Source organism: Trachymyrmex septentrionalis, unplaced genomic scaffold (assembly GCF_001594115.1).
Source record: "Trachymyrmex septentrionalis isolate Tsep2-gDNA-1 unplaced genomic scaffold, Tsep1.0 scaffold37, whole genome shotgun sequence".
NCBI classification, from domain to species: domain Eukaryota; kingdom Metazoa; phylum Arthropoda; class Insecta; order Hymenoptera; family Formicidae; genus Trachymyrmex; species Trachymyrmex septentrionalis.
In genome coordinates, this window is record NW_017305536.1 from 3,567,989 (window position 1) to 3,579,435 (window position 11,447).

The 11,447-nt window shown below is 35.9% G+C and overlaps 1 protein-coding gene across 1 annotated transcript in view; it reads left to right on the plus strand.

Annotated features, from left to right (window-relative positions):
- Positions 1 to 11,447, plus strand: part of LOC108750483 (von Hippel-Lindau disease tumor suppressor) — a 54,410-nt gene that overhangs the window by 29,439 nt on the left and 13,524 nt on the right. The gene's annotated exons all lie outside the window — the stretch shown is intronic.

The window sequence follows — 11,447 nt, forward strand, 5'->3', positions numbered from 1 at the left end:
CTATGTCTAGTCTAATGCTCATATTTCTAGGGAGTTTTTTAAGTAACTGCTTGAGCGATAGCTCATTAGCGGAGCGTTCTTAACGATCCCGCCATCTCTTAATTTTTCATCACAACGTTAAGCTTTTTTTAATTGAAGTGGTGGTGCTTGGGATAATATTTTGCCTAGAGTCCGGGTCAAGTACTCGGAAGACAGGCTCTAGCCCCCGGGCGTTTCATAGGGCAGCACGTGCCCGTGTAGGAGTGTAATTGAGGAAATTAATTAACGGTCTATAAGCGCGCGAGGGCGTCGTCGTGTGTTTCACGTGAGCGCTTGTACGAAATTCACGTGCCACGGGGGACGTTTACGAAGCTCTGATGTCCTTTCGTGGTACGACACACGACTACGGTACTACTCTCGGTACGTCGAGCAGCAACCACAAAGCAGTTGTTGCAGCGAATTACGAGGCGTGTACGCGTTTCCAAGAATTCCTGCACTACGATGCCATAATGCACCATCCCGTATTTACGTTAACGCGTTGATTACAATCGTGCGACGTTACTCCGAGCTTACTTTTAAAGCAGCCGTAATGGATGGAACAATTGTCTCTAATAGCATTATCGTAGTTATAGTAATGGCAATAATAATAATAACAACAACTTTATTCGACCAAACAATTCGATCTAATTAAAGCTGGAATTAAAATCCTGAAAAAATAAAGACCATTCGGATTAATTTAAATGAACGAAGAGAAAGAGTTCTCTTTATATAATTACCTACTACAATCTCTTAGTTCGTGTCTCGAAACTCTATCTCAGAAAATTCAATTTCTTCGTCAAGAATTCTCTTTTCACAGAAAGAGAGCCGGAGAATTTTGAGACATCGTGCATATAGAGTATGTCCGTAATTAAAAAGAGACAATTATGGGAAGTCATATTTTATGGATAGAGAAAAGCTGCTGAATGCGTATCGGTTGCTTAAATTATATCTTATCAATATTTTATTATTATTGCTTAATATAACATTTAATAACAAAAATATGAAATAAATGAGAAATGAGTAATATGGACAACAATTTAATAGGTCACGTTTTATTTTATAGTTGTTAGCATTTTAAAATGTTAGGTACATTTAACAGCACAAAGTTGCACAACACTGCTGCGATATTGCGTGTTACAGTAATGCATGTTACAGCAATATTGCAGAGATTTTGCAGCGATATTGCTGCAAATTTTGTGCTGTACGGAAACATATATAATTATGTATGTCCATACATCCTTTTTTCATTTGTAAAATTATTTTTTAGTGAGACTAAGAATAATAATAATGAGGAAACATAAAAAATGATTAAAAGGAAAATTTTTGCATTGTTCGTTTTAGAAAAAAATTAAGTTTGGAGAAATGTAAAAGCATTATACATAATTGTATGTAAAATTATACTATTAATGATTTTTAAAATCAATTCTATATTTTTAATTGGTTTCACTCATAAATTCAATACTTTCAAAGGAGATATTAGAAGACCTACGGGAAGCAGGTATTCGATATAGGCGACTGATTACAGCATGTTACAAAAAGACTTACAAATGAATTTGCTATTAATGAAAAGTTGAAATATGTAACAAGCAAGTATCCGAAACGGCATGCTACAATTTTCAATGTTTATTTGCGTACAAATCAATACCAAATGAAAAGTATAATAAAAAAGTAACTTGAGTGATACGTATTCGACACATTTCTCTCCTACATGCTTCATCGTTTCATTATTTAGAAATGTTTCCGCTGCACTAAAGTATATGAAGAAAGTTTATTACAGTGACATGAACATGAAAGTAACGCGTAATGTTACTTAACGGATATTAAAGTTTGGAAAATGTGTGACAATCTTATTGTTTTCTGAAACGTTTCTGTGTACGGGCACACGTACACATAAAGGCTCGCCGTTGCGGTCTCAGATGACCGTAAAACGCCTAACTGTACGGCGAATACGCTGAGTGCATACGAGCGTTAAATACATGGGATATGGGACATGCAGGCGACCTTAACGGGGGTCATTCTGCGGCTTTGTCGTGGATTAACTCTTAACTTTAAGCGCGACGCGTCGCTTGGGGATAGGTACGACATCCGATGTTCCCTTTGAGAATTTCTGTTAAGCTCGCGCGTTCGCACAAAACGGCCCACTTCCGATGTCCCTTGAGAACCAGTGGTATGGGTAAACTCGCCTTTGTTACGTCAAGAAGTCAGTTAGCCCTTGACTCTTGATTAGCACCGCTGTGTTATACTCGCACGATTATCACGCCGCGCCGGTACGTTTAACTGCCTCTATAAGGATGAACACGCCCGAACAACAATTTCACTCGAAAAGATACTCAACGCGGAAGATAAATACGTAACTCCTGAACGTTTACTAATACTTTCAGCATATTTGAAACATTTGAGTTATAATCTAAAATGCGGTAAAACGTGTTATATTTATTTGGCTCCCTATAGTCTGATACTTCCATAAGCGTTAATTACGGCGAAACGTTTCATGCGTAAAATTAATGCGAGGCGTGCCTTTTAAATTATGTTTGTTCATATTATTTTGGGATTTTGCTACGCAAACTTACTCGACTGAATTATTATAATTCGTCGCCGGACCAGATGAAAGTAGCATCCTCTATTTCATTTCGTACCGCCCGCGCTGCGACTATAAATCATATCCACCCCGGTATAATTTGCACTGTATTACCATACAGATTACCATAACGTGGCTGGGACAACTGACGATGACGACAGACGCAAAAATTTTTGACGGAAGAAGAAAAAAGATATCCGTTTCAGCGTGGTTCTCGCATAATGACATTTCTAACAGCGAATTCGGTCACTTGCATTACATACTGTAAGTTATTAGAAACAATGGTAATAACCAATTCCTTTGAATTAAATAACATTTTATTATTTTTAACTTCCATTTCTGTCCAAATGTAAAAACAGTTTATTTCTGCAGTGAGTTTCAGAGTGAACCATACTAATGTTGCAGAGTTGCCCGTATTAATTTATGCATTTAATTATAATAAACTAAATTTGAGTTTTTAATACATTTTCTTGGATTAAGTTGCTCATCATTTCAGTCAAATTAACGACGTGTTAGGTAAGAGCAACTTATAGAAATGATTAAAAATAACTTAAGTTGTAAGACGTTATAAATTTAACACACACACACAACACATGCACAATGAACTGGATTAGTTTATATTAAAAGCTGCTTGCATGAAATTAGTAAAATTAAAAATATATATTGAAAGAAAAACTGCTTGATATTTACAACTATAATCACTATAATTATGGTGATACCGAAAATGACTATAATTATAGTTATAACTATAAAAATTATTGAAATTACCATAAAAAATGATTCAATTAACTATATACATGTAGTAACTGATTATACAGTCATTTGAGGTATAACAAATATAAAAATATAACAATATCCTTGCTGACTGTTAAAGACACTCAATCTTTCTATTTGATTTATTCATATCATTAGAGTATATTCTACATTAAGTTTGTCATAATTGTAGCAATCATGTGATCATAGATAAATTCATCATCATAGTAATTTAATAGAAATTAAGGCTCAAATGAGATAAATCAAATACAATATAATTGCCTTAAGAATAATTATACTTCCAAATACCAAACAGTTTTTCTCTCATTGCCAGTGCAAAGTTAAATAGAATTATTTTTAATGATTAAATACTTTAGTACCGATTAATGATTATTATTACTTAAATCTTTAAATTATAGCCAATTACTTAAATTATCCAATGATATTATTACATTATTCAACGAAGTATACATGTATTATTCCATTGTCAACATTGATTATATTATGTTATTATACATTTAGATACTTGATATAAAGCAGCATTTAATGTACTAATCTATTGTATAGTGCGAGTGACTGAATTCACCGTAATTCATTCAATACAGTAATTTATGTAAGAATGCGAATGTAACGGTGTTGTAAGCGCACGTATTGCAGTTTATCGAAAGCTTTATATTCGATCGACGCTGTTGCATAATATTACGACGGATTGTATTGTGAAAGAGAACACTCTCTCTGTTCAAACGTTGCCCCGTTCAATATTCCGAATACGGTGTAACGAAAAGCATTCGAAAACACGCCACCACCGGTCCTTTGAGGGTTCGCGTTCGACGAGCCTCCGTTAAAATAACGTAACCGAGCGATGGTCCAACCCAATCAACAGGATCCCGAATTTCCCCCGGCCGAGGGAAAATATTCACGTCGTATGCATGGAATGTCGTTGCGCGCCCGGAATTTCGGCGAGAAAATAAAAACGACGCTTGCTCGCTCACGTGCGCGCCTCATCGAGATCAAAACTTTAATTTATTGCCCGGGGGCACGCGAGCCCCTGGCTTCCTAGATCGAAGGGCGGATACCGACTTAAGTGCTTTTATCAAACGCCCCGCATTACGGTGACAGATCGTTCGCGGGCTGTATATTGTATATTCGCGCGATCGCGCACGAAAGCTCGAATTTACGCATTAGAAGCGCGAATACTTTTGTACATGTCGATAAACGAAAGCAATCTAGACACTGTAAGTGTAATTAACGCTATGAATGAAACAGTATGTATGTCATCATACGTATTAGGTACATGTATTATCCTCTTTTCATTCTGAAGATTTATATAGTTTATATTTACGTGTCTTCTCTAATTTGTACCAGATTACTGATCTTTTTATAATTGTCTTAAAAAATTGCATCTCAAAATAATAAAAAAAAATTGTATTAAGAAGACTGAATTTCTTAAATGTTTGAAAAACGAAAATAACGCAAAACAAATAATAATATAACTTAAATGAGGTAAATGTTTCAGTGACCGGATATGTATCTATTTTCAGATACTTGTACAAAATTTATTATTATTAATCTCAAATGCTTGTTTTATTGCAATATTATACAATAATTTAATTGTATTTAAAGATTATACGGTTAAATTATAATATTATATTTAAAAAGAAATTTGAGATTAATAACGATATACATAGTTTTAACAAATATAGTTTTGCGTAAATGTTTGAACGCAGGTACATGGTGTCTAGTCACAACAAAGGAACGTTTACCTTGTATTTTATTTCACGTTCATCTCTTTTACGTTGTCATGCGTAAATTGTTCACTTCTCCGATTCCTATAAATTTTCCAATTTTTCAATTTCCAATTTTTCTAATTTTAGAGAATTGAACAGAGTTGATCTAGCCTTTCAATCTGCTCTTTGTATGAGAATTTACTCCTTATTTACACGAACCGTTTTTCCTGTCGCTATGTAACACGGCCATGTAACGAAGTTGCATTCTCGTGTATAGACGATGTACACACATTATTCTCCGTTATACGACGTGTCTGTCGTACTATACGCGACTGCGATAGAATTAATTCTAGTATACAAAATACATTTGACAGTCTAGATTTTACCATGGTGTGAATAAAAGCATTAATATATTTTACAAGAGATATTCGCGCAATAGAATTTGGCAAATAATAAATCTCGTTTTACACCGGCACGAACGTGAATATAATAAATAAATGTAACAGAAATATGAGAACATACATCGGTTCAGGATGGTATAGTGGTCACGTAGAAAGTATTTTCAGCTGATACGTGTATTATATATTTCTATTATATATATATATATATAAAATTTAGTGTAAATGATTATTTTCTGCTATAAATTTTCTTTAAAATAGTCGTTAAAAATGTTAATAAAAATTTAACGTTTCTATCGCAAATGTTGACTGAAAATTATAACGTCTTTAGTCATAACGGAGTTATTTATTTTGATAAAAACACATACGTCATTGTACCTACACTATATCAATTGTCATTAGCAACATTAATAACAGACACATCAACTTAGTGGAAACATTTTCAAATATTTTCAGCTTAAAGTCTCCAGTTTGTTATCTCTTCTTCTTGCGTCATTCATTTATACCAATCTCGTAGAATTTGTACTAAATCAATCGTTATATAGGAGAGTCCACCAGAAAATATCGTATCCGGACTCCGAAGTCCGCATGATTTTCCGCAACGCGGAATCCAAATCCGTTTTCTTCTCGAAGACATCTCGCATCGTTGATTTTCCAAGTCGCTGCGTTACTGCCACCCTTGCCACTGTGGAAGAGAGAATTGTGTCGACGAAAAGTCCCGAGAGGATGGCGCCCGTCGTAGCCGCCGCCGTCATGGTGTGCTTTCAATTTGCGAAAAAAACAAACCACCAGAATGGTGGCGGGTGTCACACAGCACGGCACTCTCCTCCTCGTGTCCTCCCTTTCCTCCTCTACTTACATGACCGCACTAGCGAGCAAACACACCGGAAGCCGCGGATATATCCCTGCGGTCATTGGCCGGCCGCAAAACCGCGAACCGTAACTCAATTAATCCGGATTGATCCGTCGGTAACATCCGAGCGCGCGCTGCTGCCATAGGACGATTGTGTGCGTTTGTATATGTATATATATATATGGATCGATCAGAGGAGAGAGAGAGAGAGAGAGAGAGAGAGAGAGAGAGAGAGAGAGAGAGACGAGATGATGTATATTCTCTTCTTGGTGATTATCTCGCGCCGCAATAATAGCCAAGATGATCGCACTCGAACTGTCCTGCTGACCGCAGTATGAAACTTATAGCTTTGTGATCTCCATGACAGAAATACACTGTCAGATATGAAAGGAGCAATCCAGTCTTACGAGTTAAATACTATTTTGTTATTTTCATGTGTCAAAATGTAAATCAATCCATTTAAATGATTAGTTTCAAAGTAAACAACGTCCATATTAACGTATACACTTAGTAAATACTAAACTAAATTAATTTGAGTCAAATGTAATACATTCTCTTGAGGTGAATTGTTTAACTCCATTATCTCAGTTAAACAATAGCGACATATTGAATAGGGGCGGTATAACAATCTGTAGAAATGATTAACTCAAACTGAATACAATTTGATATTACGAATTTAGCACTGCAGAAAATCGAATCAAGATTCTATCATGTTAAGAATACGCGCCGAGAAAGATTTTCCAAAAATTGGCTCCTCCCCACTCAAGTTGGAAAATCTCGCTTAAATAATTGATATTATGAAACATGTGGGAGTTATGTATATTTTAAAACTTTACCCGGTTAAACTTCATACTGCGATTAGAGCTTTTGACGGCTTTCTCTGCTGTCATTTTAAATCTATAAAGTTTCAAAAATGTAGCGCAATTTTTCATCTTTTTACCATCATATTCTATCGACTAGTATGATTATCGGTTATTGTTGAATACTTGTATCTACTTTTAGCTTTTGTACTTCATCGTGTCACGACATGGCCTCTGCTATACTTTTAACAATGTACTGTTATCAAATTCATTAGATTATATCTTGATACATCGCTTCCCATTTATGGATTTTTATGGACTATACACGCCCGTTGTAAATACACTCTGCAGCTTCCTGATTATTGGAAATGGTGATAATTTATAACATGTATTATGTAAGAAATTAATTATGCACGCGATAGATAAACTAACGGTAACAATTACGCCAATTATAATTATCCCGTCATTATTAATCGCCCTGTTTATTCCTGGGATTAAACGAAAGTGTGAGTTATCACGCGCCGGCGACCGAATGACTGTTATTTAACGCATAAGCTACGCGTACGCATCCCCGTGCTGATTTATTTCTACGCCGGCAAATGGAAATATTGCGACACTTTCGCAAACAACCTCATTTAACGCCGTAAACATACCGGAGCCGCGCGCGCTCTGGTAAAATTGAATGCCGGCATTTTTTTACTGTACGTATTTGTGCGAGAGTTGTTTCGACCATTCGCAATTGCAATCTCGCCCTTTTCGCGGCGTTTCAAAGGTGCACGCCAACGACGACGATTCTTCTCAACCTACACCAGTCTTAACCGCGATTGCAACCAATATATTCCGCACAATTTCTCCTCGCATTCCTTTTACAAGTTTCTAGATGAAAAGTTATCACGATATCGTTAAGAAATGTTATATCATTAGAAATGAATAATTGGAGTAGAATAGATTTTTTTTTTAATGAATGTTACACACGCGCGAATTAATTTTTTATTTAAGAGATACGATTTTAATGTTGCTGCGATATCACGATGAAAACATTCTCGTTCACATGGGTGCAATTAATTGAATTTATCAATAATTGACTTTCTCGATTTACCGGTGCGAATAAAATGTCGATATTCGTTTATAACGAGGGTAATATAACGTCGTAATCGTTATTTTGCGACCCAGAGACTTTTATGTTCATTCACGTGAATGTCGAGACGTGCGATTTGCAGTCGAAAATTTTTGTTCGAATCGATTCGATCCGTAAAAAAGAAGGCTCGAGTAAGAGCAGCTGTCTCTCCAGACGAGTGCATATAGGAAGGTACGGATAAGGAGAAGGCTGCGGAAATGAAGATAATAAGTGGAGTGAAGCACTGGAAAATCTCTTCAGCGAATTCCATCTTAAGGAGAGCTGAGAGATCGGAGGTCGACATATATCCGGATATCGTACAAGGAATATTAAATACCAGCCCTTTTTTTTTTTTTTTTTGCGACATTCATCCGTGTGTCCCGGTCTTTCTCTCTCGTAAAATTTTTAGTTGTTCCATAAAATCGACGTAAACGAATCTAGCAATATTGCGATCGCACGCTGTGTTACAATAACGATATACAGGCTGTTAAATCCAATTAAAGCCGTGCATTTGTCCGATTTTACATGGAAAATTGATTAGCGCCTATCGGTCTCGCTGTCGGGAACACATTGAAAAACGTATATTATAAGAGAATAATGTTTATCAAATGATCGAATATCACATCGTACCCATCAACGCGAAATATATTACAGTCCCTTACACACTGCTGTATATATCAGTTCTGTGATTCATGTGCCGTTTTCCGTGGGAAGCAAGTAATATCCAGACATCACTTTCTGCGCAATAACAATAAGTTCGCGAAGAATTTATCTTAGCCGAATTCCTCCATCCGTGGGATCTCCGAGTTTTTCAGAGACGCTTTAAAAAATGGCCGTATCTGAGAGCGTCTCTCTCTCTCTCTCTCTCTCTCTCTCTCTCTCTCTCTCTCTCTTAAATGGTATGGCGTATGAATATCTTTCGTCGCCGTGGTCGGATCAGATGCGGACTCACCTCGAGAAATCACCGTGCGTCTGTGAGATAAACCGAGCTCGACGTAGAGCGAAGAGGTCCCCTACCCCGTAAATCCGTGAAGGAAGAATCCGATGATATGTCACGCGCTGATCCGCCATAACAGAGACGTCGTCGCGATTTAGAAAATACACCCATTTCAAACGAGACGAATTATCTATATTTCGAATGAAGTCACCATTTTTATCTATAACATTAAGCGTTGAATGTAGGAATTTTTGCTTACATAAGAATAGCAAACAACGATTAACGGCACCGCAAATTTTATACCTCCGGTAAAGCTCGGTGAAATATTCCCAGAATATTTCTTAAGCAAAGCGGAAGGTTCATAAAGCGGGAGAAAGAAAACTGGAGTTCTGGGTGAAACTGAAATTTCTTTATTACCCGTCTTTGGCGAAATATTACATGCATGTTTTTTTTAAAGAGAAATTTAATTTCGCAAGAGTCATTTTTTATAAATATAAAAACAGGCAGGCAGGGTTATTTTAAGAATTAAGGTTGTTAATACTGAAGTGATTCTCGTCGACATTTCGAAAGACGGCGACCATTGTTACAAAGCAGCCCGGCGTAAAGTCCTAATTTAAATAAGATGAGGAAGTGAGCGGACTCTTTTTCCGGCGTACGTTTCTGCTTTTCTATGCCGCCGGGTAAACTCCTTTCGCAAACGCCGCGAGACTCGTCTGAAAGGCAATTATCTAGAAAGACAGCGAGGATTGTGGAACCGACTGTGGGGGGGACACGTCATGAAAACACTGGAGACTGTTGGAAATTACGCAGGAATGTAAGTACACGAGTAGCCAACGAGTAGCGCAAATGTGAGAGTTCTCGTTGTTAAAAAGTTTCATCAATTCGCTCGTCGCAGCTGTAATGCAAGCGGAATGTTCATTGGCGTTCAGTTAGATTTACTTCAAACGATATGATGGGAGTTTTAAATCAATTTGATTGCATTTGTTTCTTGCACGCACACTCATAACAGATATTTCACGCGATAAAACCCATGACGGAATTATTCGCGTTATTATTAGGTCTGTTCTTTTTATCTGAACTTCTTGCACGGTCAGCTTTACTCTTTTTCTCACAAACTCTATTGGATATCAAAGGAACAATGACAACCCAACCTCTTGAGTTAAATAACATTTTGTTATTTTTAACTTCCATATGTGTCTCAATATAAATCAATTTCTTCGATTAGTTTCAAAGTAAACAGCATCCATATTAACGTTACGCATGTAGTAAATAATAATTGAATTTGAATTTTTGATATTTTTTCCTTGAGTTGAATTATCTCTATTGTTTGAATTAAATTAACGATGTATTAGGTTAAGTAAAAAGTCATCGCGTTTTTTTAAAAGACATCTATCAGTAAAAACCGCAATTACTTTCTTACCAACAATATAAATATATCTTGATAGAGTAAAGTTTCAGCTTTAAAAATCTCTTTTTTAAATTATACGATACGACAATTTTTAATGGAGTTATGAGCAATTAAAGTCAAAATAATTCTTTTATTTAATCCGCGATAACTCAGTAATCAAAAGTCGTAGGAATATTAAAAAAAAACGATTTTGTAGGGAAAGTATCAAGCTTTCACGATAGGTAATCGAAAATTTTCTCAAATTCGTTTTGGACACGTTACAAATCCACAAAGTGAGAAGAAAATTTTTCGTCTTTTTCAGCTCGTAGTTTTTGGTATGTAAAAATTATCAAACTCATATAAACTTAAAAAATGTGATAAGCTTTTAAAAGTAGAGATTTCAAGCTTTAAAACCCTTTTTTAAAATTTGAATTTCATTCATTATTGACGAAGATATTATATATACAACTTTGAACTAAAAAATACGCGATGACTTTTTACTCATCCTAATATTATAGCATATGGCGACTTATAGAAATGATTAAAAATAACTCAAATAATTTGACATTATCAATTTAACCGTGAATATGAAAAGAAGAAGAGGAAAGATGAACTCTTCAAGAAGGTTCAATTAAAGAGAACAGGCCTATTGCCGATTGCTTTTCATCGATATACTTTTACTTTCCTTTACTTCCTCCACTTTTATCTTCCTCGGGAATAACGACGAGAAAAACGGGTTGGTTTTCGCTCGTAGATATTCGAATACTTCGGCAATTTCCTCCGGTTTCTAGTCTCGTGGGAGACCATGTCCGCCGCGCGATTTCTTCCGTTTTTTTTTCTTTTGCGCGTCAGCTTGAATTTGACCGTAAAAAGGAAAAG